Below are 25,289 nucleotides of genomic sequence, written 5' to 3'. Positions count from 1 at the left end.
GAGGAAATCTAAGCAGTGGAAAGTTGCCATGTTCCTCCTGTCTATACCAATGAACAACAGGGATAGATAAGAACAGACATACTGGGTCAGATCAATGGTCCATCTAACCCAATATCCTGTCTCTGACAGTGGCCAGTACCAGATGCCTCAGAGGGAATGAACTGAATGGGGCATGTGGTTGCATACCTGACCATCTTGGCTAATAGCCATTGATGGACCTACTCTCCACGTACTTATCTAATTCTTTTTGAACCCAATTATAGTTTTGGCCTTCACAACATCACCTTGCAATGAGTTCCACAGATTGACTGTGTGTTGTGTGAAGAAGTACTTCCTTGTGTTTGTTTTAATCCATCATACCACTGTCGTCCTATTCTTGTTGCAATGAGCATTTTGTAATAAATGACAGCACTGGAAACTGAACACTCTATTCATCCATGGAACAGATGGAATGCAAGCAACAGCATTGCATGCCTCCTTTATATTGACCTACCAATGTACATAGAAGGATGACAGAAAGGTTCAATCACTATTTTCTTTTCGATGCCAATCTTGCAAGGCGCTGTGTTTGCAGGATCAAACACTTAGTCCTTGACTTCTCTACTGAGACTGCCTGGGATACCAGGTAGCAACATTTGCCACGCCTGCCTTATTCTTGGCAAGAAGGTTGTGTCCTTTTCTTTGAGATCTGGACCTCACCAGTGTTATCCTTGCCTTCATCACGTTGCAGTTAGATTGCTCCAGTGCTCTCTGCATGTGGTTGCATTTGGAAACTACAGCCTGTGCAGAATGCAGCAAGCTGCTTATTAAGAGGTGGTTCATGCAGAGAGGACATTACATCAACACTCCAGGACCTGCACTGGCTGCTGGCTGAGTTCCAGGAAAAGTTTAAGTTATTGGTGCTGACCTATAAAGTCCTAAGTAGTTTGGGTGCTGGTTACCTAAGAAACCAAAGTTCTTCTTATGTGACACTACAGCAGTTGCAATCAACTGAGTTGCTCAATCTGATTTCAATGTGAGGTGGAGGGACGACATCTGCAGGACATTTTCAGTGGGAGGTCCTAGATTTTGGAACTTACTTTTCCCCCATGATCCATCAAAAGCCAGGCATGGTCTTCAGGGTTGGCAACGATCACGTGTGTGCTCCCAATCTTTTTCTTGGGCCGATTGATTGGATTGATGTCTGAGGATCACTGAAAGAGGAGCTGGTTGTTGTAGGCTGTGGCATTGTCAGGTTTTGTTCCCTGTGGTCAAAAACTTTGTTTTTTCATTTCTCTAAAGGGCCTGGAGCACTGGCCGGGTGCTTTATACATGCAAATAAAGGAATAATTGGGGAAGTATGTGTTTATTTCTCTGTGATATAGACACATGTCCAGAAAGGAACTGGACTTTCAAAAGGTCATTGAACAGGTTATTGGATTCTTAAAGCTATTAGATATAGACCATAGGCCATACCAAGCTACTACAGATATGGACTGTAGTCAAACCAATGCTCTCTGAATCACTTTACCAGTCTTCAGGAATTTATCAAAGCCATCCATGGGCTTCTCCCTTGTTTTTACTCCCTACCAACTGAAATCTGAAGCCAACATAGCGATACATTATATACCACCTGTATCAGATTATCTAAATTCCAAACTCCAAATTCTATTTTCTAAATGCATAAATTAAATTCTCAGTATAAATGCATTGTAATGAGTTCCATCTGATGTAAAGGACTGTCCTTTGAGTCCACTGAAATTGATTCTACATTACCGTATATTTACAGTAAATAAACTCTCTCTTCCATATCTTATATAGTATGCTAACTGGCACCCAAAGCAGTTTTCTCTCCACTGACATGGCTATATATATATTTAGAGCATGGGCCACATTCTGATCTCCATTACACCGGTGTAGATCCCGAGTAATGTTACTGATTTCAGTGGAGTCACTTCAGATTTATATGAGCATAAATGAGAGCAGAATCCAGCCCTGTGTGTGCATGTATGGACACAGAGATCAAAAAACAAATCTGCCTTGGAGATACGTATATGAATACATATGTACTTTACATGGGCATACATAATACACACACACACATATATTCTATCATGCATACACACGTGCACAAAAGAGGGAGAGGCACCTGAAAGACATATTTAACGCTTGCAATTTCAAGCCAAGATGCTCCAGCATTTCAGTGAAAATCTGCAGTGACTTTTTCAGTGGTACGTGCCAGAATCCTGAACTCGTACTAAGGGACTCATCCCTGGAAGAACCAATCCTGCAAACCAGGCTGTCACTCCCTAATGCTTCTCTAGACAAAGGCAGCAGCTGTTTTCCCAGGCTCTTGCCGAATGATTCCAGCAGATTAAAATATACATGTATATATTTATGCAGACAAGAAGGAGGGAAAGTGCGACTTCTAGTCAGTGCCTAAATTTCCTGCCTCCGAAGCCCAGCTGGATAGCAGGAATTATAACAGAAAACAGCAGCACAATTAACTGGAGTTCTGTAGCTGTCTGCAGCAGACTGCTTGCTCCTGTCTCTCTATAGGTGGTCTCCCAGTTCATCAGTTCATAAATAAGTAATTTGAAATGTGTTCCTGGGGGAAATTTTCCTCCTTCTCTCCTGAACAGACTGTACTCATCAGTTTTCCTGTTCTCCAGGTACCTGGCGTTCTCATTTATAATGGCCAGAGGAACTATGCTGTTCTAATTCTTGCTTCATTACATCTCCTAATGCTTGTTTTCAACTGCTTCACAACTCCGCATTTCTTTATATATTGATAAAAAAAACTCTTTGCATATATTATTTATTGGCACTTTCATGTTAGCTTTACTGCTGATTTAAATGGAATATTTTTACATACAAAGTAAGGCTGAAGTTGCGTTCTGGTCTCAGGTTTAGATATTTTGATTTAAATTATAGGGAAAAAAAGAAAGAGGGAGAAATCATTGTCACTGGCCATTTCCCACCCCTCTTTGTCTTGCCCATCCAGGCAGATATTGTGCACATATCAATGAATTATTATAAGGGAACATTTGGGGGGAAACACAGAGGCCAGACCAAAAGTATATGGAGCTGGATTGGAGAGTCTCTGGTCACTTCAGACCCCAATTGAAAACCTGAGTTTTTTAATCCTCCCATTGGCTTCAATGAGCTTTGGATCAGGATATTTCTGATTGTTTTGCTTTTTTACCTTGTTGCAATACGCAAAGGCTGAAAGATGTTACGCTGAGAACAGTTTACCTAATGGAGATTTAGGAACATGTATCTCTTGCTCAAAGAATTGACCCTCAAAACACCTACTGAAGAAGAGTTGAGAGCATGAGAATATTAGTTGAATAATGATTGCAGGGGCAGAAATTCCAAATGCAAATTTCCAAAGGAAGTTAAAACTATTAAATGGAGTAGGAGAAAGGGGGATACTTTTAAACTCTTTGGAAAATATTGTGATTAAAATATTCTCCTTTAAGACCAGGTTTCTCAAAGGGGCAAAGGGAATTTAAGTCACCCAATTCCTACTGAATTTCAGTGCCTTAATTATAAGCTACATTACTTATCACCCGCAATTGGGGCCAGATTTTTCAACGGAGCTCAGCTCCCATTTAGGGACCTAAATGAAGCGGACACCACCGGATGCTGACTGTGCTTTTGAAAATCTGACTCTTAATGGGCAAAGTGAAAAAAATAATACAGGTAAAGCTCTCTAAAGCCTAAACTAGTACAGAAAATAAACTCACCGTACAGGCTAGAAAGAAAGGGCTGTAATAAATGGATGGAAGAAAGTCTTGCAAAATCAAATCAAAACCTACTCAGAACCGTTCCCCTGAAAGGAATAAAAGAGAGAGAGAGAGATGCACAATTGCTTTATTACGTGAAAAAAACAGGGCTCTATAGACATGCTTCTCGTTGGAACAACTTATTTTCAGGTTTCAGTACTTTTAACTGAGAATAATTCAATCGATGCACATGGGGACTCTGTCCGAGAGCGAGCGTGCCTCTCCAAATTGGCACCTAACAAATCATTTGGACAACCTGACTCTGAACGCATGGAGAATTGGGAAGAAGAAAAGAGTCTCTCTCTCTCTCTCTCACACACACACACACACAGCTCTTTCTATACCCCTCACTCATTATGCATCTGCTCCCTCATCTCCATGCATGCGGCTACCCCCACAGCACATTATAAGGAAGGCTGAGGAAGGAGACCTGTCGAACGGGTTACTTTCCTTCGGGACCCCCTTATCTAAAGTCCTCCTCAAAAGAGGAAATGAGCCGATTTGCATTTTCCTACTGAAGCATGCAGCGTGGTGGAGGAATGTTTCTTGTTACATTATACTATATTGTCAGGTTTGCCCTAGGCCTGCTTGCAGGCTCTAGCAGCTCTGAAAACACCTGTATGCTTCCCATTTAAATACACGCTTCAGACAGATCTTTCTGGAGGTTTTCAAAAGCAAAAGACTAATATTTTTCCTTGCTCACAAGTCTTTTCTTATTTCCAATGCCAAAGGCAGGAATTAACCATAAGACACCCACATTTTCTTTCCTCCCCTCTCTCCCCCCGGAACATTTTTGTCCTTGTGAAACTTTTGCTTTGGGTTAGGCTCTGAGTTTCCCTTTGTGTGGGGGCAATATTGTCTACAAAAATCATGCCTGCAATCGGGGATGGATCCAAAACTTGTTGCAGTGAATGCAAAGCCTCTTATTAGCCTCAATGGGTTTAGAACCAAACCCTAAGCAGCAAATTTGTTGCTAAAGTTAGTTGTACAGCTGATTAAATGGCAGCCACTATCTGCCACTAATTGCAGGTGCAAAAAAATGCACACACAAAATAGTAACACTGGCACAAGCACCTTTAAAAATCCACCCTGCTGATCAATGATTGCTCAGATAAATGCTGCTCATGGGAGAGTCCATGTACTCTGAGCGCATTGCTGAGAACTTGGAGTTCCCAAGTTCTAACATAAGCCCCGCCACTGACTCTGTATGACTCTGGGCAATTCTGTTAGACCATCAGCGGCTCTGTTTCCACATCTGTATAACTGGGATAACGTTATTTACTTTTTAGGAGTCTTGTGAGGACTCTTATCTGCAAAGGACTATGAATTATTATTGTTATTGTTAGACTAAAATACAGGGAAATACGATTAATTTCTCAGTGTGTGCACAAGTGTTTAACTTGGTGACAACTCTATTCTGATGTCTAGCCTCCGTAAGAGAGCTCCTTAGCGAATGGCAGGAATGTTGTAGGTACAAAAGGCAAATAAGTTCCCATTGGTATCGGCAGGTGCTTGATGCCGAGTTATACAGTGACAGGTGAAAAGGAAATGTTAATTCCCCACATTTCGTGGTGCAACACACAGATGTCCCTGAGTCCTCCCTCTGCCACACTATTTTAGAGCATTTTCATTAAGAAAAGTGAGGAATTTTCCAGTGTATTCAGTAATTTCCCACCCTCTCTCCTAAGTGATGATTTCATGTGTAACTGGCAGGAGATGAAATTTCTACATATTGAGTCTCTCTCTCTCTCTCTCCACCTCCACTCTCTTTTCCAGTCCCCAGATAGAAACAGTAATTCCTCCTATATAAAAATGGGGGGTGGGAACATTTTCTTTCTTTTCAAGCATATAACATAGTTGTGCAGGCTAATTATAAAATAATGTTTAAACCTTTGGGACTGAGACAGAAGGTTACGAAAATGCTTTAAAATCCCAGTGCTGCAATAGAAGAATTTGATTAACTGAAACAAAGCAGGGCTCGTGAAAGTTTAAAAAACAAAGTATGCAAAGTATATTCTTTTAAACTTATTTACTGGTCTGCTACTTATCACCATTTCGATAGTGCTTGGCGATTCTTTCACATTCCTCAGTGAACAATATAATTAAAGGTTTACTTTTCTTCCTAGAGTGTAGGTATTGAAATGCACAAAGGCTACACGGATTTGTCCCTCAAGGCCTGATGTTAGCATGGTGCGGAGTGATTCCTTATCCCTGTAGGATAAGACTCTAAGTAAACTTGATTGTATAAAAAAACTCCTCAGCATCACTACACTAGGAGATATTCCATTACTATAGGCTTGGAGGGGCAGAGGGAATAGATGGACAATTCTATCTCCAGTCTAGGGGACTAGCAAATCTGGACTGGGTAATTGTCCGACAGACCTGACTAGGCGGAGATGAACCCTGACAGATGTAGTCTTTATCACAGAGTGAAATAGGCTCACAGCAGTGTACCACCAACACGAATGTCACATTTTATGAATTGCTGTATTGCACGCTGCAGTCAGCAGAGATTGGCTGGGCTTCGGGGAGAGCGAGAGAGAGAAACACCACAGCTTTCCTCCTTTGAGAGTGAGCTTTCTTTCTGCAGCCCCCAAAAGCAACTGCTGCTGCTGCTTCTCAAGCCAGTTGCTGTAAGGAACTAGTAGGGTTCGCAGCGAACACAAAACGCAATGGCAGGGGTTAGGCCATAATTGTTACCCTCAGCAATTGCAAACCAGAGGAGTGGGGGAAGCATGGCCCCGGACCACAGTACAACAAACAACAAAGCAAAGAGAGAGGCTTAGTACCCCATAGCAAACCATAGGACTTGCTTATTTTCCTGCACTCTGGGCCAGCGTGGTGCCAAGAGGTGCCTCAGAGGGGACACGCCACTGGTGTCACCTCCACAGCTACGGAGAGCTGAAATGTCATCCCTGGTAGAGAAAATGAAGATGGACTTGAGGCCACCATTCTCGCTGACTCAGGTCCTGCGGACACTGTTCTGTCTTTTGTATTCAAGAGCAAGCCACCAGGGATGGGAAAGGCAACTTCAGCCTAGGAATGGTGGTAAACCCACCCTATTCATTTTTTAAAACATTCTTCAGCAGGAAAACTGATCGTGTAAGCCGGTGTTTCATGCAGTCAAGCCATCATGCTACAGGCAGGTTGAGTGGAGGCTAAATAAATGGGAAAGAGAAGTCGTCAAGATATTAATTTAAAATAGGCGAGCACCATAGCATTATTGATAGAGGTGCAAACGTCAGCGGGGTGAGGGTTAGGTTTGTACACATTTCCACAAAAGGTCACGTGTCGTGTCTGAAGTAAGACTAACAAAGTGTCTGAGGTAGGGTTAGAAAAAGTAACAATTGGGACAGATTTGTAGTTTTTAAGGCCAGAAGGGACCAACTTAGAATGAAAAGACAGTACCTGTCCCAAAGAGCTTACAATCTGTGTTTGTACAGCGCTCAATCCTGGTCAATGACTAGTGCTCCGAGCTGCTACAGTAACACAAATGATAAATAATAATTGTGATCATCGAGTCTGACCTGCTGTATATCACAGTTCATAGAATCCTACCCAGAGGGTAACAGATGGTTAATATCACTAAGCTAAAGAAGAAGTAACATAGTTCTGTCTGGTTCCATACAAGCTCCATCCACCAAAGCTCTCATGCAGAATATCAGGTTACAAGTATTCCATCTTCAGAACCAACTCTCATTGGTTAATCATGCCCTTAGAGGTGGACGTTGTTATGAGCTGTTTTGGGAAACAGCAGTGTTATATACATGACCCGTCACTCTGGGCTCAGAGATACTGCAGGGTGCTTATCTGAATGTATATGAGCCTCTGTGGTCAGGCTGAAAATAGAGCTATGATTTATTTTTGCATGAAAATTTGAATAGAAATTTTTATCGTTTCATTTTGGGTGATTTTTCCGGCCCCATTTTTGGAAATTTGCTTTCCTGCAGGGTCACAGCCTTCCTGTGAAGCCCTTGGAAAGAACATCCTGACTGAGAGGTGAAATCTTGGCACCAGAAAAGAGGTACACACCAAATAAAGCAGGTTGAATTTTTTCAGTTTTTTCAATTTCACGATCAAGGTTGAAATTTTTCCATAAATGTTTTCAGGGCTTTGATCAACTTACAGAGCTGGTTGAAATTTCTGTCAAAATTCAAAATTTCAATGAAATTTTTTCAAGAAAAAAATTCAAAATTTGCAGCTGAAAATTTTTCACAGTTTTTTGACTAGCTCTAGTTCTTTGGCTTCCAAAGTGGAAGTCAAATATTTTGCAAAGCCCAAAATGAAAAATTCAAGAGAACAGGCGTTGACACACATTTTCCAGCATCTTGTGCTTCTAGTGCACATCCGTAATACTGTATGGGTAATGTTTGTAAACTTAAAGCAACATAAAAAAAGAGATATTAACAGATCTTTTCCAGTGAGTCAAAGTAATTATATTCCAGATTCAGATATTGTTTGGCAAAAGAGTTGAATCTATTTATATTTTATCAAATCCACTTCACGTGCCCCTAATCTCAATAAGGAGAGTGTGCTAGGCGAGGGGATGGCGGAACCACTCTGTCTTCCTTTACATCTAGAACAGCAGCTGTATTTTAACACTGAACATGTCAGAATATATTGTTCTTTGGCCGTGTTCTACCATGATCAACATGAGGAGAACCCCTTCCTACAGCGGATGTGGCTTTTTTCTTCTTTCCAAGGGCCTGTGTCTGAAGTCTGCTGGGGCGACTCTCCTCTTGCTCACATCAATTTTACATCTGCTGATGCATTTGGAGTTACTACTGATTTACCCCAGTCTTCCTGAGAGGATAATATGGCTCAAATCTCCCTGGGAGCCACCATTTCTTGGTGTGTTTTTTCCCCTCTACTACAAAACAAGTGGAAAAGCAAAGTGACACTCATACTTAGTGTGACTCTGCAGTTACCGCACTCTGCATGTGGGTTCTATAAAACTTGTCCTAAGCTCACAGGCTGCTGTAAACATTACTACAGGTATGAGGAATGTGAGCAATGGAATCCACTGAGTGTGGGCTACTCTTCCCTCATTCCCTCTTGCTTTCCCTCGCTCTTTTTCACTTTAAAGGGAAAAAAAGGGGGGGAAGAGCCAGTTCGAATAACAGACAACCACTTTAAAAAATCTTGCTCTGCTCAGCTTAAAAAACATGTCATTCCCTTCGGCCAAATTAGAAGTCACGAGCCACTTGCTCAAGATGACAGAAAGAGCTTCTCTGGGTGAAGGAAATGGTACACGAGACCCTATCAACTCAAAGGAAAAGGTCCCAAGAACAAGGACTGTGTACAGTTCATGCCGCCACTCAGTAGGGGCCCCCCTGTTATAGCAACCGGTTCTGTACATAATTTACAATCCTTTTGCTTTTTAAAAGAGTCTCTTTCCAATACACCCACTGAACTGCTCCCCCAAGGCTGGGTAGTGTGAGAGACAATTTTATTTCTATTGTGTATTAAGCAAGTTTTCTAGGCTGGTTTAAGTTTGGTGGTTTGTTTCATGGAAGTTCAATGGGAGAAATCATCAGATGATGAGCGGAAAAATGTATCATGCTGTCTGGAGTGGTTCACGACTGTGAGTGCCAGCCTCAGGGCAGACTGTCAAATAAGCCCAGCAGAATCCCCAAACTGATCGCATGTTCTGTCCTTAGATTTCACCAGCCCAGTAACAGGTGTGAACTCCTGAAGCACTATAACAGCCTTACTATTCAGTCACATTCCCAAGGAGAGGCTGAGGGAACTGGGCTTGTTTAGTCTGTAGAAGAGAAGAGTGAGGGGGGATTTGATAGCAGCCTTCAACTACCTGAAGGGGGGTTCCAAAGAGGATGGAGCTTGGCTGTTCTCAGTGGTGGCAGATGACAGAACAAGGAGTAATGGTCTCAAGTTGCAGTGGGGGAGGTCTAGGTTGGATATTAGGAAACACTATTTCACTAGGAGGGTGGTGAAGCACTGGAATGGGTTACCTAGGGAGGTGGTGGAATCTCCATTCTTAGAGGTTTTTAAGGCCTGGCTTGACAAAGCCCTGGCTGGGATGATTTAGTTGGTGTTGGTCCTGCTTTGAGCAGGGGGTTGGACTAGATGACCTCCTGAGGTCTCTTCCAACCTAATCTTCTATGATTCTATGATTCCAGTCTCCGTTGCCACCCAGACAAGCTGGACTATATGATAGATGGTCACTTTACACCAAAAATCAACCACATTCAGGTTGCTCCCAGTCCCAAAGGACCAGTCACGTACCCCAGGTCAATTGTACTCAGACCTCAAACCAAAGACAGCTCCTGTAGCCAATCCTGTAATAAACTAACTAAAGATTTATTAACTAAGAAAAGAAATGAGTTATTGCCAAGGTTAAAACAGGAAACATACACACACGCAACTCAGCTACAGTCTTAGATTTTAAAAGGTAATATAAGCTTCTATAATAAGTGGCTCTGTATGTCCTTTAGGGCAGACCCATGCCAAGCAGCATGGGGATCTCTTGCTTATGTTTAGGAATCTTTGCTCCTCCGAGTCCAGATAGCATAGAGACCCAGTTTCTCCTTGTCTCTGATTTTTATCCCCTCTCCCCAGAGTCCAAACTGATAGAACTAGTGTCAGCACCTGCTTCCTCTTCATGTGAGTGGGGAAGGCAATCCACAAAGTGTTTGTCCATTTGATGTTTTTCAATAGCCCTCCTCTCTGCAGGACCAGCACTTTACACTAATGAATGGTTCTTTCCGGTTTGGTGAGTTACACAGTCACAGAAGTTTACCATGCAAACACTCAATATAACTTTATACCATGGGCTAGAGAAGTTATAAGTGAGATCAATGCATGCAGCATCCTACACTATTCATAAGGTCTAGACACCAAACTCATTATTTCACCTCTAATATTTATCTTAACAATACGAACACATGGGTAAGGCAGACTGGTTTCCAGCTATATATTTGTCAGTGTTCAGTGAGGCCTGGGGCCTTGGCATGAACTGGCACCTGGTCTACCAGCATCACAAAGTGATTGACACCCACCAACTGTGTGTTGGGTAAGGTTTGGCATTCCCTTTCCACCTCCCTATTCCCCAAAAAACACACACTCCCCGAATAGAGGACCAGCTGAGATTTTGCTACCCCTGGAATGCCAAGCTTCGTGTTGCGTGTTGCATACAATCCAGATAACAAAACCAAGAACGGAAAGCTGCCCTCACTGTTTCGTATTTGCTGATATTTCCTACTTAGTTTAAATCAACCTTCTGATTGTATCAGCCATAAAGTTTTATGGAGGTTCGGGGGGTGGTTTTCCCCTTCAAACTGACTGTTCTTCTCTCTGTGATAAAGTTAATTTTATCCTCTTTGTCCATTTCCTAATCTGCACATTACATCCTCCTGTATTCTGATTACTTACTATTGGAAAAAGCAGACCTTCGATATTTCCCCTCTGTTTACAGTTTAAATAGTCCTTGCATTATCTTGGACCTTAATCTCTTCCCCCTCCCCTCCCCTCCTCGGCCTTTCAAGGAAGCAGCAAGCGCACCAGCAACAGTAAGTGTGTCAGCCAGGAAAAACAATCCCAGCTCCTGCTCTGCGCTCAGCCCTTTGGACTCTGCTCTCATTCTTTTATTTTTTCCAACAGCAGAAAGTGTGGGAAGGAATGGAACTGCGGTAGGGAGGATTAGGGATTCTAGGATCCACTCCATCCTTTTAGAAATCCTTCATTTCCTATTGAGAAGGAACACAATTTTATTTAATCTGGAAGCCAAGCATTAATGGCTCAGGAGCTGGTGATTGGCTGATATTGCAAAAAGCTACTAACCTTATGTTTCAGGACACATGTTCATTTTGTCAAGGGCACTGGCATACACCCACCCACAAAGCTCTGATAACTTTTAAAGTAACCACAGCCTCCTTTGGATGCGTGCAGGACTAAGAAGTGGGGATGCTACGTATGCCTCATGGGAATGGGAATGCGTTAGGGGTGAAATTCACCTCTCTGTGCAGCACTTAAGTCCTGCTTAAGACCCGCACATAAAGTTTAAGTAGGACTGAAATGGTTCAAAGTTCTTGGGCTCACACTCTGCACGGGGGGTGAATTTCACTCTGCATCCATAAGTGCGTGCTTGTACCCCAAGTAATAATAATGCAGCAGCAGTGTGGTTGATGGGCTACGAAGAATCATGAGATGTGACTACATGATTGATTGCTATGGGTAGGGCCTTCAGGAAGATGGGCAAAGCAGTGGGGGAATCCACAGGGCATGTGAAGAACCTGCTGCCTCTCACTACAGTTACCATGTGTAGGCTAAAAAGCGAGAAAAGCCCTCATTGTTTCTTGCTGTCAGAGCACAGAGAACTGTGCACCCTAATCGGATGGTTGTTTTCTAGGGTCTAAATGCAACAGTCTAAATCCTCTTGTATCATTGTATGCATCTTGTACCCCTATATGTGCAATAGGTCCTTTGCAAATCATAGGAAATTGATTCCTTTAATAAAGCCATTTGTGTCATCTGGCCTGGAAGACGTCAGGTCCCACCCACTGAGGCCTCGTTTTCTGAACACCGCGGCTGCCCAGAGTGACTCCCACTGAACCTGAGGTCAACAGCTTTCCAAGACAGGAACAAGAACAAACGATAGATCAGCCCTGATTTAAACATGGCTCAGGGAAGACAGCTCTGACTGGGACTGGGACTGAAGCACCACCCACCCAGGCTGGAAGTGCGCTGTACTTTCTGGAGAAACGCAACCACCAGAAAACGATGCACCCCCAGGGTCAGAATTTCTTTGTGCTAACTCAGCGTTCCCTTGTCTTGTCAACCTCCCTCTGCGTCTTAGCCTCTTCTCTCCCACTCTGAATTTCACACTCATCTCTCCTTCAGTGCCTCTCTCTGCGTTTCTTCATTCTCCCTAGGCCTCTCTGGCCTTCCTCTGCTCCCAGTCTGCATCCCCTCCCTCAGGTTCATTTCTTCCCACTCATCTTCCTCCCACTGTTCTCTGCTTTCCACCTCCTCCTCTCCCTCTTCTTTCTCCTCTCATCTCTCCTCCATCTCCCCTCCCGCTATCCTCTCTTTGCATGTTCTCTCTCTTCTCTCCTCTTAGTTTTCTTTCATTTTAGAGCCTTCTCCTTGGTGTCCTCTCTCTTGGTTTCCTTCTCTCTCTCTCCCTTTACTCTCATCTCTCTCTGTCTGCTTTCTGCTTTCTTCCCACTTTGTTGGTGTAATACAGTGGAAGCTGCCATTCGGAGCCCTAATTTGTGATGCAGACTGTGGAACTGTTCTTGTGGCCCTTACTTGCAAACAGAAGATCCAGCTGAGAAAATAAGGCACCAATTAAACCCAGCAGCCAATTTTCTGTTTCAAATCCTGGTATTATTTTGCATTAAACACCCCACAGCCCATCTCTGATTGCACACTGGCCAATGAGCAAGAGCCACAAAAATATTTATAGAAGGACCTATAGAAGTCAGGCCTTTTTTTTTTCCCCTCCAGTAAACATGGCGATTGTTTAATTTCAAATGCATGTGCAAATTCTCCAGAGTAAGGATTTAGACCAGAGCAGGAATGAATCCTTATTTGTAAGCTGTTAGTCTTGGCAAGCTGCAAAATGTTTTTCCCCAAATGTATTTTACACTCATAATTACTGCATGCTGGGTTTATATAAAAAACCCTATAACTTTAAATGTGTGGCACGATCTATTAAAATTTATATATAATTCACGGGCACATTGAAGGAAAATAACCCTGAAAAGAGTGCGAGAAAGAGTTGGGGATTGTTTTATTTATTTATTTATTTATTTATTTATTTTGCAATCTGTTATAAACTTCAGTTGTTTCTATTTCTCCAATGGCAAGTACTCATGCACCAGGGCATGTATGCACCAGGCAGTCTGAAGTCTGGGTTTTGTTAGATGACAGCGCCATCTAGTAGGTAAAAGAAGAGATACTTGCCCAAAGAGTAACAAAACACCAGAAATGGGTGAAAAGTGCTTTTTCTAAGAACATTTGTTCAAACTCAAAAGCAGGTTTTAATCATCCTGGATGCAGAATCCTTGGGGGGGAGGGTTGCTTATAATTACTGAATTCTGGGTCAATATAAAAATAACCTCATGTAACTTTGCTCATATGAATACTTGTCCACAGCTCATTTCCAGTGAGAGTGCTCAAATATTTACAGAAAGCGGGGTTTCAGATTATATATTCATGTACAACATTTGCAATTTGCACTGAGCAGGTTAGCTACATGACTTACATTAGTTGCACACGGTAATTACATAAATGATGGCACAAATGATGCATTTTATATCTGATTGTCATATACATCATTTCGAGCACAGGAATGACCAGGCTGGCTCAGACCAAAGGTCTGTCTCTGGCAGTGGACAGGACCAGTTGCTTCAGAGGAAGGATGAAAGAACCTGCCCTTTTGGAAAGTTTTTTCCTACCACCCATCGATTAGAGGTTGGGTTATGCTCTCCCCAAGGATCAAAAGAAGAAATTTGTGAATAATTTCAAATAAGGCCTGATCCATCTCTCGTTGAAGTCAGTCGGAGTTTATCCATTGACTTCAATGGGAGGTGGATTAAGGCCACAATGAATTCATTGGAGAATTTCACAATCTTTTTGCAAACAATTTGCTAGCCGGATAACAGAGCGGGGGGAGGGCAAAATTCTCGGGGTAAATTATTCATTGTGAATTATTCGTGTAGCTCTGCAAAGCAGAGGTCTCCCTAAACTGCACAGCCTCAGTAAGCCCTGAAAAGAGCTGTGAATGCCCTGGTTGTCTGATATCAATACTGTCAACTTGCAATTTCATAAATATTTGCACAGCGTCCAAGATTTTCATGGTAAATTACAGCTGCATTTTAAAAAATAAAACACAACAGAGCGATTCTGCACAAAACGATTCCATTTTCACATTTTACTTTTGCAACGCTTGGAAACCAGCCCGGGTGCATTCTTTACACGAAGGAAAGATAGTCTAGTGGTCGGAGTGCTAGGCTGAGGAGAGCCAGATTCTGTTCCCTGATCCACCACAGACTCTCTGTGTGACCGTTGACAAACGGTTTCATCTCTCTCTGCCTTAGTTCTACATGTGGGAATTGTGAAGCATAGCCCTTCTCTCCCTCACAGGGGTGTTCTGAGGATAATTGTGCGAGTTGATAATGTATTTACATTGAAGGCTATGAGGTGCTCAGATATCATGTTGACAAGGGCCATATAAGAACCTTAGATGGTAGATACAGTCTCTAAACTATGTCCAGTACCTTTGCTGTCTAAAGACGACAACATCCTCAGGTAGCAGTAATTTGCAAGCTAAAACTGCCCTAGCCTCTCGATCGCAATGTATCAATTTCCTTTAGAAACCCTTAGAGTGGATGCTATTTAAAATATGGGCCCTTACCGCCAACGGTGTTGTTTTTGTGATTGTTTCATTCTACGGATAGAGAATTCTGCAGGTACTCTGGCAAAGCTGGTGCAGTTATCATCCATTTTGGTTGGTGCCAACAGTATGTGGGACTTGGTAGGGATGGTTTAGCCCCAATTCTCGAAGGTATTTAGACACCTAATTCCCATTGATCAGGTCCTTTGTGACTGAACAGTTGCTCCACTTGACTCTGCTGTCGAGTAGGATAACCTAAAGGAGTGCTCTCCCCAGCCTGTATAATGGGATTGGGTTTTAGATCATTAGCAGTTATTTAGAGGGCAGGGCATTCTTCATCCGTGGTTCTGATTGATGCATTCTGCTCACCAGTCCCAAAGCACAGGATAAAATGAGGTCTTTCCTGTGTGAACTTACATTCCACAAGCTCAGCCCTGGCCTGACCAAACATCCATTTCTCAGGAGTAACTATTGGAAAACACAAAATAGCAGATACCATCATGAACCTATGAATTTGGCCTGTGTATCGCAAAGGTATCATTGAAGCGAGGGCTTTTGCAGACACGTGGTCAGGTAGCAGAGACTCAGCTGCACAAACCAGGTTGAATCATTGGCATTTTCTCCAATTTGCGCACACGAGAAGGACAAAGTTCCTATGCTAACAAATACACTGCGCTCTTCATAGCCTTTGTTTAGAGCTTTTCGGTAACCTGTAGCTGAATGAATGAGCCGGGGCTGATGCTTGAAAGTCACCGTGATTTGTTGCGGTGGCTAGTGCTGGGGAAAAGATTAATCATTCTGACAGCTAAAGGCATCTTTCATCCCATATCAGTAACCAAGGTATGGATTATACCGGGACAATGCAATAACGGATTCCATTTCTAGTGCACCAGTTGCTGAACAGCACAAAACCATATCCATCAGCTGACCAGAGGACCGAGGATTACCATATCCTGCTGAGGCAGTGGTGGGAATTAGGCCCTCAAATACTATAGTGATAGGGGCCATAAAAATACTTAGATAGGGAGGAAGAATACTAAAGCCTGTGCTAAAGTTTGTCCAGACTGAATGCCCACGTGCTAGTGCTGAGGTGACAGGAAGAATCAGGGATGTGATCTCTCAGGGAATAGTTGCAATTTTGATGAAAACTCTTTTGTTTCCTTCCGTTGAGAGCCCTAGATTCTGGAACTGGGACAGAAGCTCCTGCATGATTTGCAGAGCTATCACACAGCTAGACTTTCAAACTTCTTCTTAAAGTCCTGCAGTGAAAGGGGCACCCGTGGGCAAATTTGTTAGGGATGCCACATTGTGGACACCAATATCCCTGTAAGCACAGTCTGACAATCTGTAGCTTAGGACCAGGATTGTAAATTTGAAACGAATGAGGGGAGCCAGTGGAGTCTGTGAAGCCCTAACTACAAAGCCCTTAATGGACAAGGCGGGGCTGCTTGAAAGGAGACAGTGGAGAGGGCACTGGATTGGAACTCCGAAGACCAATTCCTGGTTCTTTCCATGATCTTTAGTGTGATCTTGAGCAAACCACTTCCTCTCTCTGCACCTCCGTGTGCCTTCCCACCCTTTGTCTGTCCTGTCTGGTTAGAGTATCAGCACGCTGGGGCAAGGACTGTCTCTCACTGCGTGTCTGTGCAGACCCTAGCACAATGAAGCCCTCATCACAGTTGGGCCCTAGAGTGCTACTGTCATACTTATAATAATATGTACATGGACTACAGAGTCCACAGTGATCTCCATGAGAGCTGAGGTCCACAGGGATGAGAAAGCTGGAGAGACTCAGACTCTGAGGACCATCGGAGGGCGATTGGGTGTGGGGGCAGACCATTGGCAGCAGTAGGATCCAACCTATGGCACTCCTTGGCGGGAAGAACTAGACTGATCCCAAGCCTGGCTGTGTTCCGATCAAAGTGCCTTTCCCCAGGAACTACATCTAGTAAACAAACAATTCCTCCTGGCCTGTAAATTGACATCTGCCATAATTCCAGGGGAAATGAGAGAAAACAGCAGTTGCTTTGGATTTACACTTTCCATAATTTTGTCTGGCACTTAGATGCCAAGGTGATATGGTAGCTAGATACACAGAGTGGGACGAGAGTCCCTGGGGTTCAGAGCATTTGCTGAATGTTTTTTAAGGGGGGGTCAGTAAAGCGTTGGGTCTTAGGAACTGGTGGTTATGTCTTTCAGACTGCACTCCAGTTAGGCTAACCCCAGAGTTGTGTCAGAGAAACCAGGTCAGCAAGCATTCACACGCACATGCACACGATGACCTGCCACCTTTCTAATATAAACTACCCATCAACAAGTTTAGGCTTGAAATTAGACAAAGGTTTTTAACCAACAGAGGAGTGAAGTTCTGGAACAGCCTCCCAAGGGGAGCAAAAAACCTAACTGGCTTCAAGACTGAGCTTGATAAGATGGTATGAGATAGAGTGACCAGATGTCCCGTTTTTAAAGGGACAGTCCCGTTTTGGGGGACTTTTTCTTATATAGGTGCCTATAACCTCCCACCCCCATCCCATTTTTTCACAGTTGCTATCTAGTCACCCTAGTATGAGGAGACTGCCTACAGTGGCATGTAGCCCATCTCTGACTGCTAGCAGCAAATATCTCCAATGGCTGGTGATGGGACACTAGATGGGGAGGGCTCTGAGTTACTACAGAGAATTCTTTCCCAGGTGTCTGCCTGGAGGATCTTGCCCACATGCTCAGGTTTTAACTGATCACCATATCTGGGGTCAGGAAGGAATTTCCCCCCAGGTCAGATTGTTAGAGACCCTGGGGATTTTTCACCTTCCTTTGCTGCCTGGGGCACGGGCACTTGCAGGTTTAAACTAGTGTAAATGGATTCTCTGAAACGTTGAGTCTTCAAATGAAGATCTGAAGACTTCAGTCACTCAGCCAATGGTTGCGGGGGGGGAGACTCTCTGGCCTGCAATGTGCAGGAGGTCAGATTAGAGGATCATGATGGTCCTATTTGACCTTAAAATCTGTATGTCTAATGAGTTGATCCCCAGATGATAGTATTGCAATTGCATCGTTAGGTGCATTTTGGAGTTTTATGCTATCTCCTGAAGCCTCTGAGGGCATGTCTACGTTGCAGCTGGAAGGGCATTTCCCAGCGTGAGTAGACAGACACTCGCTAGCTCTGATCAAACTGCTGTGCTACAAATAGCAGTGTAGCTGAGGATACCATGGACAGTGGCTCAGGCTAGCCACCCGAGTATGTACCCAGAGGGTCTGGGTGGGTTTGCACTCAGACAGCTACCCTCAGCTGCTGCCCATACCCCCCCCCCCCGCCTACTCTGCTATTTTTAGCTCACTAGCTTGAGCAGAGTTAGTGTGTGTCTGTCTACACGAGACGGAAAGCATGCTGTTAGCTGTAGCATCCACGTACCCTTCATGCCAACCAGTGGAAACAGGATATTGGATTACAGGGACTATTGGTATGACCATATTATCCCGAGAACACTGAACCCTCTCTCTAATCCCTGATCAATAACTCCTATCCACCTTTCCTGCCATAATGAAAGTGCTGTTCTACTCTGGAAGGGGACTCTAGCGATGATATCGCAGGGTTCCATATTTATTGTCTCTTAGTGACGCCAGAGCAAATTGTCTTTGTTTACAAACAAAAAGATTGCCCCTCTAATTTCAAATTAAACTGGTGATTGGGTTTTTTCTGGCTCATGAGTCATTAGCATTAATTGAAAATTCATTAATTGTTCTGTTGCTTATAAATTAATTTATTCATCATTACTTATTCATCTATGATTTAAGGACCAAAACCGTACTTGGAGCTATGCAAGTAAAGACAGGCCTTGCTTTGAGATCCTTATTATATTATAATTATTGTGTGTGTATAAGAGAAGAAAATCTAGTTTATCTTCCTGGGCTGTTCAGTGCCAGCTGAAAGTGTAATGGAGGAGACGGTAATGAAAACTTAGCGCCTGGTGAAAAACACATTGAAGTCAATGAGAATTTTTCCACCTCCTTCAACGGGCTTTGACCTCATCTCCTGCTCCTAGTAGACTCTGATTATGCCTGGAGAGCAGATTTGTTGAGTAAGAAGGTGTTATAAGGTCACTTTTCAAACAAAATTTGCACTTTGTGGTGCCATCATCTTAAATATGCAGAAAGTACAGTTATTAACAACCTACCTTAGCCCAATTAATGTGCTTTTACTATAAGCATGCAAGCTCTGCTAGGTAAAGGCAGATGAACACTCTGTATAAACATTGTCACAATAACAATGACATATGGGATTGTCCAGCCTGTGCAATGTGGCAGGCAATTGTACACTAAACAGTAGCATTAGCGGTCATTGTTAGAGATCATTCCCAGTGACTCCTGTTATAGTGTTTGCTTTCTTCTGACACAGTGGAAAATAATATACTTCACTGTGGCTTGCTGTATTTTACAAAGAGCTCAGAATTTTGTACTCCACCCTCAATTTAAGGTTCCTTCGTATAAGGTATTATTTTGCTTTCTACTCCCATGATCCCTGTATCATAGCTCCAAAAAGCATTCATCCCATTTATAACCACCTCCGTGATTATAGGTGTCTCTGATTTACATATCATTTTGGATTATCAAGGATGGTAGTTTCATAAATTCTTGTCATAATGACATCTGATTGTGTGGAATTTGAAAGGCAGAGGTTAACACTGTCTTTTCTTTGACAAATTCTGATTGGTGTGTGGGGAGGGGAGTGAGAGAGAGAGAGATGGTGAGAAATTTTTTCCACAAAATTATTTTTCATCAAAAATGGCCATTTAAAAAATACAAAGCTTTTCATGAAAAATTGCTGATATTATCAAAATATTCCATTTTCTGTGCCCTTTTTACTAAATTTTTAATCAAACATTTTATCATTGTCAATTTTTAATCATCAGCAAATTTGTTTACCAAACCCCACATTTTCATACTGAAAACTGGGATTTTCAGAAAAAAAAAATCAAAAATGATTTTGGAAGTGATTTCTATAAATATTTCTGTAAACCTACATTCATAAAATTATACAAAAAAATGGAGAATGGGTCCCTGCAGAACAGAAACAACTTTAATACTTCTGAATTTTTCCCAAACATTATGCACCTATTTTTGACCAGCTCATTTGATATAGTGCAGAGTTGGGAGCATCACAGTTTGTAAGAATTTCTCTGACCAGCTCCCATCTCATGTGTTATTTAATTTTACATATTACTATGTGGCTAGATTGCACAGAAACCACACAAACACACACATTATATAGTGTAGTGCCGATTGTGTATGTTTTAGAACATAGATGAACATACCAGGGGAGCCGGGAAGGGAGGAAAACGTGTGTGTATACATTTATACAAACACACACATATAATTCTATATGAGGACTGTTAGAGAGAAAAATCTTCATCTCTTTGCAAATTTCTTAGAGGGGCTTTATAAACTTCAATATACCCACTCTGGCGATACACAGCACACATTTTAGCTGCCCAATGCTTATCTCACTGGTGACTCTTTCAAGGAAGATATGAAAGTTCTATTCTTTCACAGGAGGACTGCATGGAATTGAGGATTGTATGGTTCTGGGGAGACTTACTGTATAATATCTGAAATTGCTAGACATTTGAAGACAGAAATGTCTTTCTCCTTTGAGTATTGCATCCTAAGTGCCAGCCAGAGATGATTTATACATGCTCATCCTTATTATGGGCTACACATAATAAAGGCATGATAGAAATCATATCTGCATAGATTCAGGCAGCTCCAGGAGAGCTGCTGCCAGTTTTGTTTGACAAGATACTCAATCAAGTGAAAAGGTTCAAAATATTCCGGGAGGAACCTTCTGCATTTTTAAGACCCAATATTTGTATCCAGATAACAGAAACCCTAAATGAGAGTAACATTAGTACATATTCACCCTAAGTTGCATTTCGCAAAGAGGAAAAATATTTTGAGTTTGGCTGCCAGCATTATAAAGTAAACATTTTAGTCATTTTATCATTTCAATAAGATCCAACACATTCCAATATATTTTTCCTCCCAGAAAGGATGGAAAAAAGAATATAAACACTGTTCTGGGGAAAGCTGATATCGCACTTTATGTGTCATTTCATTAATTGGATGAGGGGGGACTTTCCCATGATACCTTTTAATACCTTTAAATCTCTCTTAAAATCTGACTTGGTCTTTGCAATGCAGGATGAGTTTCCAAAAACAGATGCTTACAGAAGACTAGAGCACTTGGGAGAATTTTACAGAGAAAGCAATTAAAGTGATCGGAACTCACATTCCTTCAAATGCATCAGATTTTCCATGGAATTTTCCAACATTCCAGTTAAGGCCCAATTCTTCCACACATGAGCAACCCCATTGCAGTCAATATACCTACTCACAGAAGTAGTGACTTACAAGCCTAGTATGATCAAACAAAATGGGACAGTTGCCCATTCATCTCGGCCCAACTCAGAGTTTCAGTGGGGGGATTTTTTTGCCGTCCCTGAAATAGTTAAACTTCCCCCTTCCCCCCCCCTTGCATCTTGGGACTCTGTGCTATGCTAAAGCCCTCTCTGCAAGACAGTGTCACATGGTGCAAAATGTGTCGCATGTAGGCCAAGAGTCTGAGCCATAACGAAACGCTGAAAAGTAAAACATTCACTCTTCCTGCACTTATAAAGCTGACAGTTTGATAAAACGTTTCAAGGTGTAATGTTTGAATGGGGGAGGGGGGATTAAAAATGTAATAATAAAGTTAAATGTAACTGTTTTAAAGTATAATTCTTCAGAGAGCTCAGTTTTATGTCGGACCAGCAATTGAAGTAGCACTAGTCATTATTAACGGGAAGAACAGATAGAGTAGCTTTAAATCACTAAAGTAATAAAACCTGAACAAGGGCTAGCACCTTGAAAGGCTCTTGGAGAGAAGATAGCATACAAATGCAATTAAAACGATGCTTATAAAATACTAAGATGTTAATTGGGTTTAGTCCCAGAAGCCCCAGCAGTACAGTATGTCAGAAGTTAGCTGGTTTGAAGTTTAAAAAGAGTGGTTTAATTTGTACACCTTGTCCTAATTACGGAGCTTTCTGCAGCCTGGGTATCTGCATGGTTTATTGTAGCTTAGAGCTTTGTAAAACAAACACACACCAGTTAATTGGGTTATTGCAATGGAAAATTGGGCTGTAGCACTGAAACCTTTCTTGCTAGTGTTTTTATTTTTTTTTACAGCTTGTAATGAATGCTCCAGCTGTGTCAGGATAGACTGATTTGTAAGGTGTGCAGTTTACAACTCAGTTATTCCGCTGGCCCCAAAAATAGAAGGCGATACAGTGAAAACAAAGACTAGCACCATATAATCTTGCTGAGCCAGTGGGTTGAAGCCCCAGCTAGCTTATTTATATCTTTCAAGCCCCCAAAATATTCCAGTGGGTCTGAACTCTTATGTTCCCACATTAAAGAAATGGCCATAATAAGGGAGGGAGAAATTACTGTGGTTGTTCCAGGAATTAGCCTCGTTTGTGGAGCACCTGCTGTGGGCCATGCAAGGTCATGTATTTTTCTCACAATCTGTAAAGAACTACTTATAATAAGAACAGAATAATACCAAGACGATAGAAGAAAGGGGGATATTGCTGCTCAACTTCTGTTCAGGGCTTTCTCTTTGGAGTTTATTTGCATCTTTTGGTGGACATTCATTTTCTTGAACTGACAAAGCGTTTTTCCAAAAGAGTCAAAATCAGGGCTAGGCAGTTAACTAGCCTCAGGAGTTGTCCTTTCAAATCTTGCTTCAGTCACAAGTGCAATGAGTTTGGGGGTCTCAGGCCATTAACTGTTAGGGTATTTAGATACATCCCACATGCTTTGTAACTATTCACTGGCTTAGTAGTCAATGGGACTGATTCTTCTTGGAGTCACACTGCTTTTACATCCAGAGTAATTTCACGGAAGTCAATGGAATTAGACTGATCCAAAATTTGTATCAGTGGGAGGAAAATCAGGCCCATTGGAACCAAACCACAGGTGAAAAACAGCTCAGCTTCGTGTCCCGGAGGGCAGGGGGTGTCACAAAGGTAGTGTTACATCAACTTCTCTGCCCCCCAACCCCATCCTGTGACTGTGTGGGGCCAGTTCTGCGCCCCAGCTTTTTCAACCTTTGCCCAGTTGCAGTCAGGATGCACTGCTTTTCGGCTGGATATTTTGCTCCCTAGGACTGATCTGACCTTAGGTAATTCTCTAGACCAAACCTTTGTGGACTGGATGTGTGTGAAAGAGAAGAACTGAAAATACAGGCACCCCTGTCACATCATCTCAAGTGCTGAAATTCTGCTCAGTTTGTTGGTGACTGGAGAGTGTCTACATTGAAGTCAATGGAGCTGTGCTGGCTAACATCAGCTGAGGACCTGGCCTTCCGCCATGAGTCCAAGTACCTCTGAATCAGATCTTCATCTTTTCAAGGTACTTTAAACTCCAGAGCCCAGATCCTAAAAGGTATTTAGGCTCCTTATGGAAGTTAGGACCCTAAATATCTTTGAAGATCTGGGCCCGGGATACTAGGGACTGATTTACAAAGATAGGTTCATGCGACTGTGCGTATCAATAACACATTTGTGCATGCAAAAAAGGTATGTATGTGCAATAATGGCCAGTTAGGCACATGACCGGCGATTTTCTTCAGGCTCCAGGAGGTGGATACATTGTGTAGAGAACAGGGAGTGGCCAAGCAGTCAGAAAGGCCATGAGGCTTGGGGATAGTAGTTATGGACAGACGTCCATTTGGAGGCACAACAATTATCTCATCATCTGCCATGACCTCCATCCTAGGCTCCTCCGTTGGTGTGTTTATATTTTCTGCATAAGGGAAGATATGGCTGGAGTCAATGGATCACATCACAGGGCGTATAATCTTTTGTAACCCTTGAACCATGGCAGGTGACTTAGACATAAAGAGCAATCGTCCTGTATGTCAAGCCCTTATGACACATGGGGTTATTGCCAGCACCAAAAGGGGCACTGTGTTATTCTTATTTAGGGTATTTGATGGGGAAATCTATGGCATAACAATATTTAAAAGGCTGCATTTAGTTGAGGATCAGTGATTCTACATCCTAAAACCAGCCCTTCCACCCTGCACAAGTAAGCAGATTGCTCCCAGAGCATTGTTTATAAAGGCAAAGCCCAGTGCCACAGTAGTAACACTTTTATTCTGTATTTCCCAGTGTCTGCCTGCAATGAAGTTACGTACCACTAAAAGCAAAGCTACACACACTTTTTCCAGCCACTGGAAAGAAATGTATTTTGTGCTGAATTCACTTTAAAAGTTTATGATATTTATACTAACTTTAACATTGGTCCACATCATACGATCTTTCTACTTTTAATATGTGCAATCATAAACTGACTTCCTTATTCCCAGGTACTAAGTTCCCTTTAAAGATGTTGATATTAGGAGGCCAGGAGCAAGGCAAACACAACGTAAAAGGATACATTTGTGGGTGAGGAGATCGGTGGAGAATTTCTCCAAGAAGACTTCATAAATAATACCATCTGGGAATCCACCTAAGCTCTGACAAGCGGTTACTCTTTTATACAAGAACAAATTCCAAGGTCCTTTACTCAGTTTTAACACAGGCAAACTCCCCAGGAGTGCTTAAGGTCGTTGCCTGAATAAAGGATTAATAAAAAATGAGGAAGAGCCACAAGATTTGAGCTTTCGTCTGCGAGGAAGGCTCACATGAATCCCGGCTGCTGCCTGCATGCGCTAGCTTAGTTTCAAGTGTGCTTCACATTCTGCAAAATGCTTCAAAATGCCACTTGAACCCTTTAAGTGTGTTGCCCCCAACCCCCGCCTGCCAATCCATTTGTTGGCTCAACCATTTGTAAATAAGCTCAGCATCAGTGGCTTGGTGTGTTAAATCGTCAGTGCTTCTTAGAGGTTTTTTTGTGTGGCTTGAGCTTGCATCCAATATTATATAGTTACACTAAGTAAGGGTTTTATGGAAGATACAAAGGAATCAAGAGATACTAAAGTCCACCAGGATTAATTTGTTCTGGAGATGTGAAATGGTGGATGTTCTATTCTAGTCTTGTTCTCACAGAGTATCTGAGTGCCTTCCAGGAGCGTTCTGAGCCATGTGACTCACACCGCTCAGGTATCATCTTTCACCTTTTTT

Source organism: Terrapene carolina, unplaced genomic scaffold (genome assembly GCF_002925995.2).
Source record: "Terrapene carolina triunguis isolate 2854851 unplaced genomic scaffold, T_m_triunguis-2.0 Scaffold629, whole genome shotgun sequence".
Lineage (NCBI taxonomy): Eukaryota > Metazoa > Chordata > Testudines > Emydidae > Terrapene > Terrapene triunguis.
This window is presented reverse-complemented; position numbering follows the sequence as displayed.